This window comes from Capra hircus, chromosome 16 (assembly GCF_001704415.2).
Source record: "Capra hircus breed San Clemente chromosome 16, ASM170441v1, whole genome shotgun sequence".
Taxonomy (NCBI): Eukaryota; Metazoa; Chordata; class Mammalia; order Artiodactyla; family Bovidae; genus Capra; species Capra hircus.
Window position 1 is genome coordinate 47,093,595 of NC_030823.1, and position 22,768 is coordinate 47,116,362.

Below are 22,768 nucleotides of genomic sequence, written 5' to 3' on the forward strand. Positions count from 1 at the left end.
CCACTGACCAAAACCACCTACCCTGGCCAGGTACCATAGTAACCACTTGCATGAGTCATAACAGGAGGTCCTGATCAGAAATGCAGAACTAACAAGCTACCACCAACTGGAACAATTAGAGAAAGGTCCAAAAGAGTGAAGGGGCATCCCAGGTGACTCAGTGGTAAAGATTCCACCTGCCAAGAAGGAGACATAGGTTTGATCCTTGGGTAGGGAAGATCACCTGGAGAAGGAAATGGCAACCCGCTCCAGTATTCTTGTCCGGACAGAGGAGCCTGGTGGGCTACAGTCCATGGGGTCACAAAAGAGCTGGACATGACTTAATGACTAGGGATGCTAGTCTGTATGTCCTACCAACTTCCCAGAATCCTCCATGCCAGAATCCACCAGCAAGTGATGCACATGCCGTCAGGAAGGATCCTGAGTCAGAGTGACTGGCCAGGGACAATCCAGAAGGGAACCCAATTACCGTAAAACCCGAGACTGAGAGCCACGAATAAAGCCTCTTGCTTTGTCATCAGGTGTCTCCTCGGACAATTCATTTCCAAGTGCCAGATAAGAATCCACTCTTGGGCCCCGAAGGGGTCCCGCTTCCTGCAACAGTACCTTAAGAAGAGAGACACACAACACACTCCGGGAGATGCTGCCAAATGCAGACAGAGGCAGAGATTGTAGGAAAGCGGCCACAAGCCAAAGAACAGCCTGACCCCAGAGCCCGGAAGAGGCAAAGAAGGACCGTCCCCTAGAACCTCCAGGGGGAGCTTGGCCACGCCCACACCTTGATTTCAGACTTCTAGCCTCCACACCTGGGAAAGAATGAACGTCTGCTGCTGTAAGTCCGCCTCCTACCCCCAGTTTGTGGCACTTTGTTGCAGAAGGCCCAGAAAACCAACACAACCGGCAAACACAACCCACCCCTGCAGCTAATCCTCAGTTTCCCATTCTCATATCCCCAGGGGAAACCTTGCCTGTCTGCCCAGCTCCGTCCCCTGCAGGAGGCCAATCTCTCAATCCCACCGGCCACTGCCCTGCTCTGAAACCCCCTGGAATGGCCCCAGTCACATGCATCGGCAGAGAGACCATGCCTTCTCTGAAGTTGTAGAGTCTGATGGTGATTCTACAGTTAGAACTCCCAGAATGCCTTTCTGCTCCCAATGCTTCTGATGAAGATTTGAGGCCAGAAGCAGGATGCCCTAGTCCTCACCCTGTGAGTCCTTTTTTTTAACTTTAAAAAAATTACATGTTACAATGCTATTGTCTCAAATCACCCCACCCTCTCCTTCTCCCACTGAGTCCAAACGTCTGTTCTTTATATCTGTGTCTCCCTTGTTGCCCTGCACGTAGGATCATTGGTACCATCTTTCCAGATTCCATACATATGTTTCGATATACAGTATTTGTTTTTCTCTTTCTGACACTTCACTTTGTATAACAGGTTCTAGGTTCATCCACCTCATCAGAATTGACTCAAATGTGTTCCTTCTTATAGCTGAGTAGTATTCCATTGTGTATATATACCACAACTTCCTTATCCATTCGTCTGCTAATGGACATCTAGGTTGCTTCCACATCCAAATATATACATTATTTCAGTTCAGTTCAGTTCAGTTCAGTTGCTGTCGTGTCCGACTCTTTGCGACCCCATGAATCACAGCACGCCAGGCCTCCCTGTCCATCACCAACTCCCGGAGTTCACTCAGACTCATGTCCATCGAGTCAGTGATGCCATCCAGCCATCTCATCCTCTGTCGTCCCCTTCTCCTCCTGCCCCCAATCCCTCCCAGCATCAGAGTCTTTTCCAATGAGTCAGCTCTTCGCATGAGGTGGCCAAAGTACCGGAGCTTCAGCTTTAGCATCATTCCTTTACTATATGTAAAATAGACATCCAGTGTAAAATAGATATCCAGGTGCTCTGTGACGACCTGGAGGGATGCGGTGGGGGAGGGAGGTGGGAGGGGGGTACAGGATGGAGGGGACACATGCATAATTATGGCCAATTCATGTTGATGTATGGCAAAATCATCATAATACTGTAAAGTACCTTCCAATTAAAATAAATAATCTAAAAATGACAAAAATACACATAAAATCTATCTTCATCTTCCTCAAGCATGCAGCTCAGTGGCATTAAACACGTTCACACTGTCCAGAAACCATCCCCACCATCCATCACCAGAACTTTCTCATCTTCTCAAACTAAAATTCTGTCCCCATTAAACACTAACTCCCCTCCTCTCTCCCCCCAGCCCCTAACTCCCACCCTTTTCTGTGTCTCTGATTTTGACGACTTTAGGGGCATCATGTAAGTGGAATCACATAGGATTTGTCTTTTTGTGACTGGCTTATTTCATTAAGCATAGTGTCCTTGGGGTTCATCAGTATTGCAGCAGGCATTCTTCTTTTTATAAGGCAAAATTATATTCCATTGCATGGATGGACCAGTTTGTATATCTGTTCATCCATCCAGGGCCACTTAAGTGGCTTCCACCTTTCAACTGTTCTGAATCATGCTGCTGTGAACGTATGTGGACAAATATCTCTTGAGTCCCTGCTTTCCATTCTTTGGGGGTCTATGGCCCATCATATCCTGTCCACCTTCCAAGGTGAGGACATCTGAGCTCTGCATGGGGACGCCCAAGCTGGGGGAGGGTCTGTACTAGCAGAACCCTGTCCCTAGTACGTAGGGATTCTCTGGTGGCTCAGACAGCAAATGCAAGAGACATGGGTTTGATCCCTGGGTCAGGAAGATGCCCTGGAGAAAGGAATGACTATCCACTCCAATATTCTGCGAGGAGACGACTCATTGGAAAAGACCCTGGTGGTGGGAAAGATTGAAGGCAAAAGAAGAGTGTGGCAGAGGATGAAATGGACAGATAGCATCACTGACTCAATGGACATGAATTTGAGCAAACTCCGGGGGAGATGGTGAAGGACAGAGGAGCCCAGAGTGCCGCAGTCCATCGGGTCACAAAGAGTTGGACACAACTTAGCAGTTGAACAACAACAACCCCTAGGAGATACTCAGTGGCTAAGGATTCAGGAAGAGACGCTGAGCTCTGGTGGAAAAGCAGAAGCAAACGCTCCTCTGACCAAACACACAACTCAGAGACAAGGGCCGCTGCGACCCTCCGTGCCATCAGGAACAGAAGCCGCACATACAGAAGAACCTGCTGCCTCCTTCCCATCTTCAGATGGCTTCTTCTTTTAAAAATATGCTCGGAGGGTCATTTCTGTGCAGTGAGAGAACACGGAAAATACCAACAACTCGTGTGAAATACCAGCCAAGATGACTCAGTAGGAAAAAATAAAATGCAAATTGATCTCTGCCTCTCGGGAACTGATTTAAGAATCTGTTCAAAATCAAATTAACTTTTTGACTTATTTCCCCAGAAAGCTCGGCAGGCAGCAATAAGACCTCAGGTGAACACTCTCGCCTGGGAAACACAAGAAGACGGGGGGATGGTCACCTGGCTTCCAGGGGGTGTCACCCAGCTGTCGTGTCGAATCCCGTGGAGAGAGGAGCCTGGCGGGCTACGGTCAATAGGGTTGCAGAGAGTCAGACACGACTGAAGCAACTTGGCATGCACGCATGCACAGAGCACCACAGGTACAATTACTCTCCATGTTCTACACGGAGGATGAAAACAGAAAGCTTATCAGGGCTCAGCTCAGATGGGGTTTGGGGCTAGCTAGGGAGGGAGGGTCTCATTCCAGTCTTATTTTGCAATACTTTCTGTAGACAAGCACAGCAGGGAAGGGAAGGAAGAGATCACTTCCTGCTGCAGGGGATTAGAGAGAGATTTGTGCTTGGGGAACATTTGTGGCCAGAGCCTCTAGAGCAGGATGCCTCCTGCAGGCAGAGGCCAGGCCTGGGAAGGAGGAGGGTCCCTGGAGGCCATGTGCATAGGTGACTGCAACCTTGAGCCCAGTTAGGGAGCATGCTTTCTTCATAGCAATGGGGAGCCATTGATGATTTTTGAGCAAGGGAGTGGTAATGTCAGATCTGGTCACTGTGTGCAAGCTATTTTATGAACTGTATGGAATAAACCCTTCATAGTTCTTCCCATGTGCCAGGCATGTTCTGAGCCCTTTACAAGTATTGATTCCTTTTGCCCTCACAGCACTACGAAGCAGGCATTTTTCATATCCCCATTTCACAGGTGAGAAAGGTGAGACACAGAGCAGTCAGGCAATGACAGCAAGGATCTGGACTTGGACTTGAGGAGACTTGGCCCTCTTCTCCTAAGCCTGGTCCCCTGGATTGGCCAGGGGTGGCCAGGATAGAGGATAGAGAATTAGGACCTTCAGGAGACAGCTGAAGCAGAGCCGGCTGCTGACCCAGAGACACAGGGATGGGTGGCCCCCAACACATCATGCCTGCCCTTGAGTACCTCCCAGCTTATCTACAGGCAGGGTGGGGGTGGGGGTGGACAGACTCCTCTAAGGCAGAGCCCCAACCCTGGGACCCTGTGGGCCTCACACCATCCCTCCAGCTCCCAGAAGAGAGAGTCAGGATGGCAGACAGGCTGCCATCCAGTTTGAAGTGATCTGAACCCAAATGGCTCTTCTCAGCTTCTCTGTCTAGCAGTGAGGACCCCTGGATCCTGCTGGAGGCCTTTAGGGAGGCCCCCACCTCTACTGACTAGCCAAGCCCCCGTCTATGTACCCGGCAAAGATGGGTGGAGGCTCAGACAGCAGACACGGACCAGTCAATATGTGATGGGGACACAGGAAGGTAGGGGAGGCACCCCCGTGGGCTCTGGGAGCAGAGGAAGCCCCTGGACCTTGGAACCTGTGCAGAAGGAGGTGAGAAAGCTGCCCCACGCTGGCCCTTCCCTGGGGCTGCCTCTCTTCTTCCTTCCAAGAATGCTCACAGAGAGCTCATGCATCATATGGGGCATCAGCCCTGTGGGTCCCTCTGCCCGGAGGGACGGGGACTGAGATAACATGCACTGGGGCTGTCATTGGTTTTGTCTGCCTGAGGATGTGCAGCTGGTCCCTGGGCAGCTAGGGAAAAGGTCTGCATTTCCCAAAGCTGCTACGGGGTGCTGCAGTGTTGGGGTGTCTGCTCCTCTCACGCACCGTCGCCCCATCCCATTCTTCAGATACTCTAAGCGTCTTTGCTGGGACCTCCTGGGGCCACACCTCTGGGAGAAGCAACAGAAGCTGGGCTCTAGCCACTGAGAACAGAGGCTCCCTGAGAATGGGTCTGAATGGGCCAAGAGGAGAGGGCAGGCCAGGGCCCCAGGGTGGGAGGATTCAGGAGAAGGAGGCTTAGGTAAGGTTAGCCAAGGGATGGCGGGCTCCACGTGTGTGTGCTCAGAGGCCCAGGGCACTGGGAACAGCAGGCCTTTGGGGCCAGGCCAGCACTGGGGTCAAATTCAGTGATGCTCACAGACTCCTTAATCTCTTCTAGTCTCCATTTCCTAGTCTGTACTATAGACTCCAAAGAGTTGCTGAGAAGATTGAAGTAGAAAAGGCCCAGGCTCCTGCAGTGCATTAGGTTTCCCTGGTGGCTCAGTGGTAAAGAATCCTCCTGCAATGCAGGAGATCTGGGTTCAATCCCTGGGTTGGGAAGATCCCTTGGAGAACGAAATGGCAACTCATTCCGGTATTCTTGCCTGGGAAATCCCATCTGATTTTAGAGGAATCTAGTAGGCTACACTCCATGGGGTTGCAAAGAGTCAGACACGACCTTTTGACAACAAGGTGCATTGCATTACAATGCAATCCCTGAAGTCCAGAATCCCAACTCCAATCCTTGTAGGCTGTGTGACCTTGGGCAAGTCACTTAACCTCTCTATGCTTCTGGTTTTGCCACTGCTGAATAAGGATCAGAGAAGTGTCTGTCTCCTAAGTCTGCTGTGAGTTCAACAAGATTTAATTCAAGCCAAACACTTGTCTCTTGGTGGGTACAAGGTACATGTAAATTACTAATATTGAAGGCAGGAGTTGTACACTGGACACCCCTTCCATTTTCTGGGGTTCACATAATGTGTGGCTTTCTTCCAAGAAGGTGCAACATCCCAGCTGGCACCTTCTGGGCTTCCCCCATGAACCAGTACCCGGGGTTCTGGAGATCTTCGAGTCCCTTGTGGATTTTCATTGTCATGGTTGAAAGGGCCTTTGCAAATTGCTCCCGTTTTTTACCCTGGGCTGAACCCAGTCGATTCTTGGACGTGATGGGTTATAAATGCAGCTAATTGGCGCTTCGGGGAGGCCAGGCGATCGCGGCACAGCCCTCGCGGAGAACCACTCCGCTCTGCCCTCCCCATTCCCACCCCGTCTCCTTTGATCCACATTTCGTAAGGGCAGCTTGCCCTAGAATTATGAGCGCAGAAATCAGAGCAAGACTCTTCCGCGTTCTATTTCTGGCTCTGACACAGACGATAGCTGTGGGCAGATCACAACACTAGAATCTTCTCTGGAATTTGGGAAGTGGCACAAGTCACAGTGGCCTCGTCCTGCTCCTGCTGGGCCATGGAGGGGACACCCAGGAGCAGGTCAGAACACCCTGGACCTTTCCCACAGGTCACGCCCAGTGGATTTCCTCTGCTTGGGAGCAGGGCCAGCCCTCCTCGCTGCACTTCCGGAACAACTAGAACGGCCTCTCCGAACAGGACAGGCAGCTGCCCAGTTGTATTTGGTTCCCACTGGGCTAGTCATGGGCTCCCTGAAGACCTGAGGGCCTGGGCAGAATCTATTCTGATGACTGTTAAAGCCCCAGCTCTGATCACAGACCAGGGCATTCCATATATTCCCCTTGATTCGAATGAATGAATGAACAAGCAATAAGGATTCCTCTGGGCATTGTCTCCCTCCCTGCTTCTACATCAGGGATCTGGAAATGATGGTTCTCAGGGCCACCGGAGCCTTGGGCAAATATGGTCTCCCTCATGCATGCAGTCCGAAGGGAGCATTTCATTTCTATAAAACAATGTCAGTGACGTCCATGGTGGTCCAGTGGCTAAAATTCCACATTCCCAATGCAATCGGGCCTGGGTTTGATCCCTGGTGAGGAAATTAGATCCCACATGCCGCAACTTCGAGTTTCCAAGGAGATCGCACATGCTGCAGCTATAAGAGCTGCATCTGAGACCCAGCTTAGCCAAATCAATAAACAGTCAAAAATGACTAAATCAAGTGAAACTGAATCAAGCCCGGTGAGCTCAGCTCAGCAAGAGCAGAAGGGGAAAGACTGGGTGGAGAGCAGCCCACAGCAAGGGGGCCAGGCAATCCCATGAAGATTCCCGAGGTGAAAGTAAGTATTTCAACAGCTTTTCAATTGTTCTCCATGCTAACATGCTCTGAAATGCTCCGCTGGGCAGAGAAGAGTCCCAGATCCTATTCAGTTCATCCGTGAGGACACTGGAGCGGGAAAGGCCACAGGTAGATGTCCAGGCTGAGATGGATGCTTGGGAAGGAAGTTCTCTGAGGATCTACTGAGGATGCTCTGGAAAGGATGGCAGTGCAGCGTATCTCACCAGGAGCTCCAGCATCCACTACCCTCATGCCAAGGGAGGCCTGGCAGGGAGGTCACCCCATTTTACAGGAGTGCACACTGAGGCCCAGGGCTCCTTGCCCATCCCAGGTCCTTCAGGGGGAGCAGTGAGCTGCCTCGCTCCTGAGCTGATTCTACTAAGCTGCTATGTACTGGATGGCACTATGCACCATGGGGCACCCAGAGCGAGGGTGACGCTCTTGTTTATGGAAAGTGCAATGCAAGGGACACTGGTTCGATCCCTGGTCTAGGAAGAGTCCCCATGCCATGGAGGAACTGAGCCCGTGCACCACAATGGTTGAGCCTATGCTCTGGAACCCAGAAGCCACAGCTACTAAGCCCATGTGCCAAAAGTACTAAAGCCCGAGTGCTCTAGCGCCTGCGCTCCACAACAAGAGAATCCACGGCAATGAGAAGCCTGTGCACCGTGACTAGAGAGTAGCCCCCACTCACTCCAGCTAGAGAAGAGTCCCACGCAACAATGAAGACCCTGACCAGCCAGAAAGAAACAAGTAAATAAATAAGATGGGATGATATTAGAGTTCTCTGGACCTGCATGGCCTCTTCTGTACACTCTCACCCCCAGGGTCCTACCTTACCATGCAACCCCCTTCTCAGGCTTTCTGAGGAAGAGGGAAGAGGGGGACATAGCTGTCCCCAGAACTGTGTGTCAGGGGCCCTCTGAGCCCCTGACGTATGGCTGAAATGCACCGTGAGGGGCTGTGGAAATGCACTCCATCAACCCTTCGGGCAGGGGAACATACTCACATCACTCTTTCCCTGAAGCCTTTCTCCCTGGAGGACATGTCCATTCCTGGCCACCCCAAGGCTTTGGGGGCTCCCCCTCTGTTGCTATCACAGCTGAGGTTAGACGGGGAAGCCCTGGCCTCCAGGGAGGGATCTCAGAGGATGGGCAGCTTGGAGAGGACCCTGTTGGAGATGTCCCCCCAAAACCCCTTGGCAGATGTTGAGACCCCAGTACCCCAGGAAGGCTCAGACCTGAGACAAAGAATGGGGAGAGAGCACCATTCCAGAGCCGATGTGGCTTCGTCTCTTTTTCTAGAAGCTCCAGGCTAGGAGGCCACTGTCTGAGCTCATTTGCTGCTGCCCCAGGGAGGCCGGGACGCTGCAGGAGCTGGTCCTTCTGGAAATCCATACAAACAGCACCCTCCGCCTGCCTGCCTGCCTTCTCATGAACTTGTCTTTTCTTTCCCTTCAGCTTTATTCAGGTATCACTGACAAAGAAAGTCAAATATACGGCCTACAAAAGGATGCTTTGATATACTTTTTTAATTGTCTTAGCTCTTGGAGGTGGGGGGGGGGGGGAGGCACTTAAAATGCCAAGAAGAGGCTGCAGCTCTTCCCCAGAGATGACATCTGGAAAGAGTCTGAGCAAATGTCAGCTCTTCAGTTACTTCCCAAAACAACAACAATAAAATGATCTTGTGGTGGAAGCATCTGCAACTGTCTTTTAATTTCAGGAGCTGAATCTATGAGTGAAACTAAAGAGAGGTACCCAAGGAAGAGGACAAAATTTCTCCTTGGAGGAAAAGGAGGAGTGCAGGCAAAGTTTGATCCAGTCACTCAAGGGACAAGAACTGCTCAAGACAGAGTGTGGGAAGGAGGCTGGAGTGTTTGTTCTTCTCTGTACAACTTTGGATGCCCAACTCCACCTGCACTTGACAGATGCTCCAGAAATGCCTGTTTCTACAGGAGCACAGGGCTGCCTCCATCCAGCAGGTGTGGGCTCAGCAAGGGAAGGTGTTTTCCTCCTTGGAGGAGGTGTCCTCCCCTTGGGCTCTGGCTCTGGCCCAAAAGAGGGATTCCGTGGTACTCTCTCCAGCTGCAGAGTGAGGAGGCCCCACATTGTTCCTGTGTCTGGACCAGCAGGTAGCACAGCACGCCTGCCAGGGATTGACATATCCAGTAGGAAAAGCTGTGGCTCATGTTTTTGCTTGTTTTTAAAATGTGTAAAAATGAAATGAGATCAAGAGGAAGGTAAGTGCTTCCCACCCCCCACTTCTTCTCCAGGCACTAGGCTAGGCGAGCTGAAACATTAATCCTGGCTTCTGGACTGGCTGTGCCAAGCTCGCTGCCTAGAATTCTCTTTCAGTATCTTGCAGAGTCATTTTTTCCCCAAAGCCAAAGTCAACAACAGCAAACTTTACAAGAACCTCTGCCGCAAACATGTAGCAGACATGCCTCTCTTCTTTCCCATCTCCTCCTCCAACAGGTTGTTAAACAATCCACGTGTGGTCAAGGGAAACTTCTAGAAACTTCTGTTCTTGGTGATAAGGAAGCCCTTCCCTCTGCAACAGTCTTACTAAACACCCACCTCCTCAAGGATTTGCTCTAGTGGGGCCACAGAGACAAGAGTACCTGTGCATGCTAAGTCACTTTAGTTGCATTTAACTCTTTGCAACCCCATGGATTATAGCCCCCCAAGGCTCCTCCATCCTTGGGATCCTCCAGGCCAGAATACTTGAGTGGGCTGCCATTTCCTCCTCCAGGGGATCTTCCTGATGCAGGGATCAACCCTGTATCTATGTTTCCTGTATTCTCAGGCAGGTTCTTTACCATTAGCACCACTTGGGAAGCTCATACAGACAGGAGAGGGGAGCTGTTTTTGGTTGGCAATGGAAGAGCCAGAAGAAGGGGACATTTTTATGGGTTGGACTTTGCCCCTTTATAAAGATGCAGGGAGCTCAAACCAGTGCTCTGTGACAACCTAGAAGGGTGGGATGGGGTGGGAAGTGGATGGAGGTTCAAGAGGGAGGGGACATAATGTATACCTATGGTTGATTCATGTTGATGTATGGCAGAAATAGCACAACACTGTAAAGCAATTATCCTCCAATTAAAAATAAGCAAAATACTTTTGAAAAGACACAAAAGTCCTAGTCCCCAGTGCCTGGGAATGTGAATTTCCTTGGAAAAAAGGGTCCTTACAGATATGATTAAGTTAAAGGTCTCAAGATGAGATCATCCTAGATTATCTAGGTGGCCCTAAATCCAATGATAAGCTTTTCAAGTTGACTTATGTCCCCCACAAATGCTCTGTTGGAGACGTAACCCCTAGGACCTCAGGCTGCTCCCTCATTTGGAGGTCACTGAGTTACGGAGAAGCCCAGTCCACGTGCTCCAGCTGGACCACCTGAGTGCCCCAGTGAATGTATGACACCCAGGGGGACAAAGACCCTGTCCAGCGTTCCTCCCACTCTGACCAACAAAAGGGAGATCTTGTCAGCACTGAGGTCAGGAACCAAGCCTCTTATTCATTCACTGGAGGTGCTATTTACGGGTAGGAAGCCGAGACGGCTGAGTGTATTAATTAATGATCCATCTCTAGCTGTTGATGTGTAATTTATATCAATGATTTTTTTTTCCTGGGACATGGGAGAACAATGGTCTCTGAGCTGGGCAGGGGGAGAAGAGAGTGGGAGCAGCAGTCCTGGGGGTCCACAGGCCTCGTGACCATCAGGGGTTGATGGGGAGACTGGCGGGGGTCTGCAGCCAGGACAGAGGTGACAGGTCCAGCGGGGCTGGTTCTGGTGACAGAGAGCCCGCAGGAGGGTGGGCTAGGGGAAGTGGGGGTCCCGGGCCCAAGGTGGAGTGGGAAACTCCGTGAGAAGACGTGGCCAAGACTGACGTTCGCAGGAAAGTGGCTTCTGTGGCCAGGATGTGCGCTCAATCACTCTCGGCATGTCCTACTCTTTGTGACCCTATAGACCGTGGCCTGTATCTGAGGACAGAAGGACAGGGGGCATGAGTCTTCAGGACACCCTGAGGATGTAAGCCACCCTCCCCCCTCCACCTGCCCTGCATGGTGCCCACCCCACGGAAGCTCATGGCAGTGGCAGGACAGACTAAAGTGTGTTCATTGCCCAGATGCTTCAGTTTTCCTAATAATGGGCTGGAGGCACCAGCCTGTCCTCAGCTACTGCCGAGACACCGGAAGAGCTGGCATGCTGCTGGTCATGCATCGTCACCCATGGCGGCTCATCCTCTCCTGAGCCTCTGGGAACAGCACCCAGTCTGATGTCCACTAATGGGTTAGTCCTCCACTGGCCAGAGGTGCGCCTCAGTCTTGCCAAACAGGTAGCTGACCACTGACCACATTTGTGGATGTGGTGCCAGCCCTGGGGCTGGGGTCCACACCTCCTGCATGTCCGCCCAGTCCCCATGGGGGCAGAACATCATTTCCAATAAAGCCTGGATCTCCTAAGAAAGAGTGAGGGGCTCATTTCTGAGTCTGAGTCTCTGCCAGGAGCAGGACCAGTTCTGGTGTGCCTTAGAGAAGACTGTTAAAGGGTGTACTCCAGATGGCCGTTCTCTGGCCCAGCAGTGCCTCCAGCCTCGGGGAAAGGCTCTCACAGAGGAGAAACTGATTTCCATATGTGGAAGGGGCTGCCACTGGTATCAGCTTACAGATGGAAGGCAGCACAAAGAGCCTGGGATGCTCTGTGAATTTGGCAAGCGTGTGTGTGCTCAAGTTGCTCAAGTCATGTCTGACTCTGAGATCCCATGGACTGCAGCCCACAAGGCTACCCTGTCCGTGGGATTCTCCAGGCAAGAATACTGGAGTGGGTTGCCATTTCCTTCTCCAGGAGGGTCTTTCCAACCCAGGTATCAAACCGACATCTCCTGCACCTTCTGCACTGCAGGCGGATTCTTTACCACTTAAGCCATCAGAGAAGCCAAGAACGGGCTCAACTGGGCAGGTGGGGGATGCAAGGCCCTGGTAGAGGGGATGTAGCTGGAATGGACTCTTCCATACCTGTTGATCTACTACTTAACCAGGCGATGATGCCAAGCTCGCCTCACCAGGTGAAGGGCCACAGGTGAGGCCCTCGTCATTGCCAAGACCAGCATGGACAGAAGCTGCAATTTCCTTGCTTCTACAGGAGAAAATCCCCTGGCACTGCCAACTGCTAGCCAGAGCCAACCAAAGTTCCTCCCACTGCAGTGGACTGAATGGCAGCCCCACCAAGGCAGCCATGTCCTAATCCCTGGAACCTGTCAATATGGCCTTATTTAGAAAAAGGACCTCTGCAAATGTAATTACATTAACAGTCTCAAGATGAAACCATCCTGGTTATCAGGTTGGACCTTAACTCCAATGGCAGGTGTCCTTACAAAGGGACACAGACACAGAAGGAAGAAGCCTTAAGACAAGGCTGAGACTGGAGAGGCACAGCCACAAGCCAAGGATGCTGAAGCCCCCAGAAGTTGGACAAGGCAGCAAGGATGGTCTCCCAGAACATCTGGAGGAAGCACAGCCTATCTGCACCTCCATTCTTGTCCTCTGCCCTCTAGAACTGGGAGAGAAAGAACTTCTCTTGGCTTTTGGGCCCCCATTTGGGTTGATTCATTGCTCTGGCCCCAGGACACTCAAGCTCAGAAGAAAGCTGGCCCTTCTATCTGCAGCACGTGGGTGGGGGTGGGGCCTGGGACACACGGGGTACAAGGCTACCTCTGGGATATCCAGGATTCTGAGGACTGGGGCGTCTTGGAATGTGGGGACATGTTTGGTTGTCATGACGACTGGCATTAGCTGGGTGAGGCTGAGATGCTGCCCGCCCTACAGGATGTGGGACAGATATGCATCCCCTGACGGCCCTCTGTCCTGCATGACTACAGATGCCCTGTCCTGCTGCATGTTTGGGCTCTCAACACTCTTGAGCCTGGAGCACCTCCTTAGGCTCCATGCACAGACCCACCATGTTTCTGCATGATGTTAAGAAGCACCAAAGTTTCCAGAACTTGACCACCAAGCATATCAGAAGGAAGCTGTATTAATCTGTCCCAGCAAGCTGCTCCCCATTTCAGAAAGTCACTGCCCTCAAGGCCCAGAAAGACACACCCATCTCAGCTCATGTGGCATCACGTTCCTGGTGAGGCCAGGGGTAGGGGGGTGGGGGGCCCTTCGAGCCTCCCAGTCGTGCACAGACCAGCGTTTATTCTAAGTAACCTTCTGTTGTGCTCCCTCTGAATCAGTCAGGGCACTGCATTAGACATCCTGATTAGAGTTTTTAGAACCAAAGATTTTGGCAAGCTGTACTTTCTATGAAAAGGTACATCAGAGGTGAGTTAAAGGAACATTGGCAAATGTGTACCAGGAACCCAGGCTCTGTGTCCAGATGGGGCAGGGGTCCTAACCTAGAGCCCTGGTCTTTCTTTCTCCTGCCCCCAGCATCCTCCACCCGGACTAGCTTCCTCCAGTCACTACTGCCCCCTGAAGTCATTCCTCCTGCCCTGTCTCCACAGAGGACACTGGTGTCCTCCCGTGTGTGCAAGTGGGAGCAGAAGGGGACCCAGGCATGCACCTTGCAGGGGCTCTGCTCTTGGCCCCAGGACATGCCCCCAGAGTCCTGGCTGGGGCCTGAGCTGCTGGCCTTTCCAGACAGTGTGTGAGATCACGTCATGTGGGCATGTGACCCTTTCATCCACCCTGGCTGGGCTCTGATGGTGAAGCCCCCCCACACCACCACAACAGAGTTTCTTAAAGGCCCAAGAGGCCACAGAAGGTTCTTTTATCACTGGACCTCACACATGGGCCCAGGTTATCCTAATGAATAAGGCAGTCAGCTTCCTTGTGGACTCTGGACCTGACTCCTGCAAATCTCTGCCTACCAATGCAGGAGACACAAGAGACAGGGTTCATTCCCTGGGTTGGGAAGATCTCCCAGAGGAGGGCACAGCAGCCCATTCCAGTATTCTTGCCTATAAAACCTCATAGACAGAGAAACTATAGCCCAAAGTGTTGCACATGATTGAGCGACTAAGCACACACATCCCTCTAATCAGGATGTCCTGAAGCTTCAGGCAACAGGGGTATGTGGGGGGAGGGCCCCCAGAGTCATGGAAAGAGCCCTGGCCTGGGGTGAGGAGAGCGGGGCCCAGGCCCACCAGCCTCCTTCAACACCAGCATCACTACCCCTACCCCCAAGCAGTTTAAGAAAAAGCAGAGTGAAGCCAAGCTTGGAGCATGGAAAGTGCTTCCTGGCTACTTACTGGGGCAGTGGGGAGGTGTACAGGGGGTGCCTGAAGAGAAGCAAGCTGCCCTCATGAAAGGACAGTTCAGCCCCTGATCTCCCCCAGGTAGGATGCCCCCCAAACCACACATGAGCTGCTGATGTGCCTCATTGGTGGGTTCTGCTGGGTTTTTAGGGGGCACGGGGTAATTCTGGCTGCTGAAAGCCTTCCAGGGCAGAGAAAGGTCACTGGAGAGCTGCCATAGAGCTGGCCGGGCACCTGAACACCCTCCTCCTCCTGCTAACATCTTTGGGGAGCATTTGAAGGACATAAAATAAGCAGCATTCTCCCAGCGCTGGCACTGTTCCATCCCCCAAAGGAGGTGGACTCCACCACGTCAGCGCTACCCAGGCCCTCCCAGGAGCTCCACACTCCACCAGGGTCAACATGGTCAAGTCTCAGGACGGCCTTGCCAGGCGGAAGGCATTTCCCAGCTCTGCAGGCAGGGGAGCCAGGACCCGTTGAGGTCACGTGTACTGTTAAGGACACACCAGCAGCCTGCAGGCGGGGGGCCACGGCCCAGGGCAGGTCTGGTCAAATCAGGGGCTCTCTCTGCTGCACACCCCAACACCCCCCACCTCTGGCTTCATCTCCCATGCAGCTCCCTAGACAGACTCAGCATCCCTGCTGCTGAAGAAAACTTCTAGAAAAGTAAGCTTCCTCCTCTACCATCGCAGATCATCACCTCCTAACAACAGACTTTGCCTTCCCTGGTTGCTTAGTGGTGAATAATCCGCCCCCAATACAGGAGACTAGGGTTCGATCCTTGGGTCAGGAAGACCCCCTGGAGTGGGAAATGGCAGCCCACTCCAGTATTCTTGCCTGGACAATCCCAAGGACAGAGGGACCCGAAGGGCTATAGTCCATGGGGTCATGAAGAGTCGGGGTGACTGAGTGGCTAAACAACAACAAACAGCAGCCTTAAGTCGCTAAACCTCATGGAAAGCACAGACCGAAGGTCTGGTGACCACAAGGCACGTCCACCCCCCAGAGGCAGCCAGAACTGGGTCTCTGGATCTGGGCGGGGGCTCTAGGGGGCTCTGAGCTTCACTGGGAACCTACCTGCTGCAGGTGAGGGCACAGCTTCTCCCCAGATGTATTCACCTGGGCCATTTCACCTTACTCACTGTAACCCAGGGCCACACCTGGGCTGGGGGTGGTGGGAACAGGAGGGGTGACATCTCACCCCAAATGGTGGCTCTGAAACCCCCTTCCCAGCATCTGCCTGCTGACCCTGGAGCTCACCTGCACCTGAGAACTGCTGGGCCCACTGCTCAGCCCCTCGGCTGGCAGGCTGTTGAAGCTAGAAGCCGGCAGGCCAAAGCTCCTCAAGGCCTTCCTTTCACTGATGACAAAATGGGAGGGAAGCCACATCAAGGCTATAGCTCCAGCTCTTGGCAGAAGGACACAGGGCTGCTCATGGTCCTGTCTCAGCTGTGAGCTAGCCCAAGGCCCTCACAGGTTTTCTCTTCCAGCAGTTCTAGAGGCAAGAAGACAGTCCTGGCGTCGGCCCTCTCCCCCTCAACCACAAGGCTCCCTCTACCAGGCAGGCCACCAGGCTTCCGGGAGCACCAGGCTCCCCAGCCTCTGCCCCTGTTCACCCTCCCAACCCATCAGGACTCACCTCATTCTCCCCGATCGGCGTTTGCAGAATAACAACTGAGCTGCAGCCTACGTGGTGTTTGTGACATTCCCGCTAGTGTCCTTAACTGTCATTTACCTCTCTTGTGCCCTTCCCTGTCTGGCTTTCCCAGAGAGATTTTTAAACTCCTTGAAAAGAGGGCACTGGGATGGGTCTTCCATTTCCTGGCCCCCTCTCCACCCTGAGGTGCAACATTTAATGTCAACTAAGGAATGAACGGTTTCCTGAGCAATTGATCAGAAGCCAGAAACTCTGAGACCGGTTCCCTTAACATAGTCAAATAAAAATGCTAAAAATGATGTTCTATCTAATATTTAATCACAATGCTTAGAATCATTACCCTGTGAGCAGATGAAACCATAAATTCAATCCACCATGTATCAGATGGATCTGTGAGTGCAGTTCCCATGGAGCGGACACATGTCCTACAGGGTGTGTCTCTTGCAACCCCCAGGCCCTGAGTGGCCGGCAGCCCCAGGGACACCCTTTAGAGGACACTGCTTTCCAGGGTGAGGAGGCATCAATCCAGGCCTCCTCCTGCAGCTCCCCAGGGCCTGGCGAGGACAACAGCCCAGGGGTGTGGAAGGCCCTGGTTTCCAGACAGAAAGTGCAGTATAGGCACCTGGGTTCCACAAGAACTGAAGAACCTTCCAGATTCCAAGGTGCTCTTAGAAGGAGAATGAAACCCTGAGGGAAGCAAAGAACTTAAGAAGCACTAATTGCAATACGTTGGAGCAGGAAGCATGTGAAGGGAATAAAAGGAACCCAGTGACAGTCATCTCCAGGAGAACCCGAGGTCGGCTTTAATGAGTCAGAGCTCATTTATCCACTTGGTGTGAACACAGCTTTGCTCAGCAAAAGCAAGGAAGTGCCTGGGGAGGCTGGACAGGTCCAGGAGCTGTCGGCAGACACGTAGGATCCCTGCCTGTGGCCAGGACGGGTCACTGCAGAACCACAGCCAATAGGACAGGCCACACCCCATCTACCCCAGAGGGTCCAATGAAGACCCGGAAGACCAGCCTCCTCATCTACAGACTTTAGCGTGTTTAGCAAAGCTCCACATGCTCATTTGTCCTTTGATGCTCTTATACCAATTAAGCCACTCCAAACTTTTGAAGTTCATGAGTCATTTGCTTCAAATATCTTTAAATGAAGGACACATTCATTTCCCTGGTAGCAAACACCCAGCAAGTTAATTAAGAGGGGCTCAACATTTAAACCGCCATCGTGGCTTCAAACAGAAGGGGAGGACCACATCTCTGTCCCTTCCATCTGCCTCTCACTCCCTTCTCCTCCAATTCGGGCATCCAGAAACTACTCCATTGTTATACAACTTGGTCCCAAGGTCTCCCCACTCCCGGTTCAAGTCAGCTGACCATCAGGGTGAGAGAAGACGACAACAGCCCATCCCACAATGAGGACACTGAAGGCCCCTGGTGACAAGGCCAAAGCAGCCTGGAAATCACCCTTGGAAACGCATGAGTGGCTTCCAATGTAAAAATCACCAGGCAGAGCTGGGAAGACGTCTGTGCCACCGAATCACTGAGCTGCCGGGTGTCACGAATCTGTGATTGATCCAAATGGGTACAAAGCTTGAATGACGATGGGCACCTTGGCCTCCTGGGCAGTGCCCCTTCCCAGAGCTGTGAGTGTGGGCTGGTAGGGAAAGTGTCAGCTGTATCTGTGCAGGCAGGGGGCCAGGGGCCGGCAGGCTGGGTCGAGGACTGGCAGGGCTGGGAAATCTTCACTGAGTACTAACTGTAGCCATGAATTTGAACAAACTCCGGGAGATGGTGAAGGACAGGGAAGCCTGGTGTGCTGCAAGCCAGGGTCACAAAGAGCCGGACAAGACTGAGCAACTGAAACAACAACAACTGTAGCCAGTGCCCAGGAGATACCATAGCAGGCAAGGCGGGGACTGAAACCAGCTGGCTTCAATTCCCCACGGCTCCCTTTCCCAGGGTTAAGACTAAAGCCTGGGAAACGACTTTCCATTTTTCCCCCAGGGGGACTCTGTGATTCTACACTTGGAACACGACCAGCAAGAGGGCTGTCATGGGAGGAAGGTGCTTTGCTGTGGGGAGCCCTCCCCACCAGCCTCGGGTGAACTGCTGACCGTCTGACACGCAGCCTCTGCCAGCACCATGTGAGGCTGGAGCTCAGTGCCTCCGTGAACCTGAGCCAGGTGATTTTCCATCCCAAGCAGCTCCAGGCTAAGCATCATCTACATGTTTGCTCGAAGCACCAAGGTCAGGGATGAGAACATGGGGACCTCATCTAATGACCTCATCAAATGAACTCACCATGAGAAGAGCAAGTGGAGCAGAAAGCCAGTGATCATTCAAGAATAATAACCATCATTGTCATTACCATCACCACCAGTACCACCAGCACCATCATCTCCATCATCATGATTACCATCATCTCCATCATCCCTATCATCAGCATCACCATCACATCCCAGTAGCATCATCATCACCACCATCATCACTATCACCACCACCACCACCATCCTCACCGTCATCCCCACCTCTATCATCACACCACCATCGTCACTACCACCACCATCATCCCCATCACCACCATCACCACCATCATCCTCACCGTCATCCCCACCTCTATCATCACACCGCCATCATCACTACCACCACCATCACCACATCACCACCATCATCACTATCACCACCACCACCATCCTCACCGTCATCCCCACCTCTATCATCACACCACCATCGTCACTACCACCACCATCATCCCCATCATCACCATCAACACCATCATCACTATCACCACCACCACCATCTTCACCCCATCACCACCATCACCACCCTCATCACTATCACCACCACCACCACCATCACCCCATCACCACCATCACCACCATCATCACTATCGCCACCACCACCACCATCATCCCCATCATCACCATCTATCACCATCACCATCATTATCATTACTGTCTCTATCATCATCATCATCATCGTCACTACCACCACCATCACCCCATCACCACCATCACCACCATCATCACTATCACCACCACCACCATCCTCACCGTCATCCCCACCTCTATCATCACACCACCATCATCACTACCACCACCATCATCACTATCGCCACCACCACCACCATCCCCATCATCACATCTATCACCAGCACCATCATTATCATTACTGTCTCTATCATCGTCATCATCATCGTCACTACCACCATCATCATTACCATATTAACAGCAGCAAACACATCCTAAGGAGCTGTTCTGTGACAGGCATTGTGCATGCATGCACAGCCCCTTCAGCTGTGTCTGACTCTTTGCAACTATTTGGACTGTAGCCTGCCAGGCTCTTCTGTCCATGGGATTCTCCAGGCCAGAACACTGGAGTGGGTGGCCACTCCCTCCTCCAAGGGATCTTCCCAACCCAGGGATGGAACCCAAGTCTCCTGCTTCTCTTGCATCGCAGGCAGATCCTTAACTGCGGAGCCACCAGGGAAGCCCCGTGACAGGCACTGAGCACCTGGCACATACTATCTCACTTAATTTCTACAACATTATGAGATGGTTTATTCTGTAATTCCCACTGATGCACAAAGAGGAGAGGCAAGTTGTCCTGGTCCAAACAACTAATACAAATGAAGCCAGGAACTGGCATCAGGCTACATCACTCTTAACCATCACACTAAAACTAGGAGAGCTCTCCCAACCACTTTATGGCCCTTGGACAATTCCAGTAGTGTTTCTATAAAATGTTACCTTCTGACAGATTTCACAGGGCTTCAAATCACCAGCCACCTGCCCTTTCTATGCCCAACCATGTCTGTGCTATAGAAAGAGGAGAAAATATAACATTCCCTTTCTAAACATTTATCTACAGGAAGAAAAATAAAACAACTCCCCAGGGCTTCCCTAGTGGCTTGGTGGTAAGAAATCCACCTGCCAATGAAGGAGACACAGGTTCGGTCACAAGAAGACCCCACATACCTCAGAGCAACTAAGTCCATCCCCAGCCTTTGCTCTAGAGTCTGTGCTCCACAACAAGAGAAGCCACTGCAATGAGAAGCCCATGCATTGCAATGCAGACCAGCTCCATTCTCTGCAACCAGAGAAAGCCCTCACAGTAACAAAGACCCAGCATAGCCAAAAATAAATAAATAGGTTATTAAAAACATAACTCCCTAAGTCTGATTCCAGAGACACTTCTTTGGACAACAGAATTGACTTAGCAAATTCTTTGTATTTCTTAAAGCCTTAATTCCAGACTTGGGGTGCAGTGAGTGGGCAAGCCTGGGCCTGTTTGCCCTCGACATCTGTAACTCTCTCCTTGGAGTCACTCCTGCTGGGTATAAAAACAACTGGTGCAAATGGAAGATTCTTGGTTGCCAGACACTGCGTTTTGTACTCAGGGTTGATTTATGGAGGCCTCACAGCAACCTTTTAGGAGAGATATTTTGAAGCTCTAATTATGCTGATGAAGAAAATATAGCGAAGAGGGAAGGAACTTTCCCAGAATCATCCAGCTATGTTCAGCAGATCTGCAGCTTAGAAGCAGGTACTGCTCACTACAGCTCACACAGGCCCGCAGACCACTGCTCTGGGATCCCCAAGGCCACTCTTGCTGGCCAAGAAGTGTGAGTAGTGGTCATACTCCAAAGAGTTGGGGGGGGCTTAGGTATGTATCTGACCACTAGGGGGATTCTCAGGACCCCTGCTTGGGCTCCTGATGCTCTGGGGCTTGGGTCACTTTTGCAGGACCAGTTGAGCACGGAGGAGCCCAGTTAGGGGAATCATCTCTGCATTTTCTCTTTTCTTGCCTTGAATTCGTAGCTGAGGATGGTGGGGTGCCCTTCCTCAGCATCCAGCATCACTTCCCAGAATGAGCATTTCTCTGCATTAAAAGCAAACACACATATTTTCCCCCATTTAAATTTGTTGTGCTAAACAAATTAATCTAGCACCAGATTATATTATGAAGAACCATAAATCTTTTCCAAGATAAGCATCTGTCGAGTTGGATTAGCAATATCCAATGTACTGTGAATTAATTTGCTAAGCCTTATAATGGTGTCCCGGGCGTTTAACTTTAGTAATAACAAATGTAATTTGGAAGAAATGGGAACTCGTTTTCTCATCCACGTCTATATAGTAAGTGACGTAGGCAGGGAGATGACAATAAATGAACGCACCACTAGATTCTATTATGATGATGGCTTGGGAGTTTATTGAGGTAAAAACTAATGCTTTGTAAACGGCCGCTCGGGTGCCTGGCACAGAAATGAATGGCAGGCTCTGTGTCTGTGGATTCCAGAAGGAGGCTACAGGAGAGATGGTTGAAGTGCAGTCCTGCAGACCCTCACCCATGATGCTCCCAAGCTCACGGCCTCCATCCCTCCATCCTGACCCATGGGCCCCAGCATTAAGATGGAGCTTGGCTTTGCGTCCATAGATATGTTGCTCTCTAGGGAAGAATTGCTCAGAATAAAAACTGCAGCTCTCTTGTCCAGGTGAAGGGAGGAAGTAGGTCATGGAGCAAAAGCCACCCACTCCTGTCCAACTAATGACCATAGCCTGCCTGCCGGCCAGTTTGCAAAATCTAATGCACACCAGGAGTGCAAGGGACAGCATGGTAATCAGGTTGCACAGGGATCCTGAGGAGCAATTCTCTCTGTCCTCTGGGTTCTGAAGAGGACCCGTGTCAGCTCCAAACCCCAAGGAAGTAGAGAGGCAAGCCAGGGGTGGGAGAGACTGAACAGTGCCCCCATCACCTTCCTGCTTATGCCCTGGAATTTGTGTCCTGTATTACAAGTTAGCAAATACTGCTACTGGTCAAGAATGTGCATGGACAGTTCCAAACTAAACCTGAAAGTCGTGATGGGGTCTGGGGCCATGGCCTGTTCACAGAAGCCAAGGATGCTAGCAGTGGGTGGGAACAAATGGGTCCAGGATTCTGGGCTGCCCCTTTGCTGGCCTGAAGCCAGGTATATACAAGGGGCTACTAGAGAAGGGAAGTGCTTTGGTCTGGGAGATTTCCAAGGGCTACTCCCTTTGAAGCAATTGGAGGAGTTGAGAAAGAAAAAATGACGATGCAGTAGATATTTCAAAACCAGGAAATGCTAATTGTGTGCACGCACCTAGAATGACACAGGCAGAAGAACCAAAGCCACCTGTCTGACCTCCATCCTCCAAACACCTCTCAACCTGACTTCAGGGACAAGATACCCCAGAGCCCGAGTCAGTGTGCAATGCCTCAGCTAACACTGAAGGGAATTCCTCCTGATAACCTGGCCTCCGCCTCTCCTGCTGTTTAAGGTAATTCCTAACTCTGGGTGGGTCTGGTAGTTGCCCCTCCAGAGGGCTGCACCCTGGAAGGTTTCTGAAGATGCCACACACCCTACCTCCATCAGCAGATGTGCTCACACCTGATTCCCAGGCTGGTTCAGGAGATTAAGTTCTGGCATTTGAGAAGATGCTGCTCAATGTCTGGTGGGGTTCAGAATCCCCTACAAAGTCAGGGCGGGTACATGCCCACCTCTAGGTCACTACTAGGGAGAGACCCTCTCCCCTCTCGCTTAATCTACTAGAAGAGCCTGGCCAC

The 22,768-nt window shown here is 51.7% G+C and overlaps 1 protein-coding gene across 1 annotated transcript in view; it reads right to left on the bottom strand.

Annotated features, from left to right (window-relative positions):
* Positions 1-22,768, bottom strand: part of AJAP1 (adherens junctions associated protein 1) — a 117,011-nt gene that overhangs the window by 35,560 nt on the left and 58,683 nt on the right. The gene's annotated exons all lie outside the window — the stretch shown is intronic.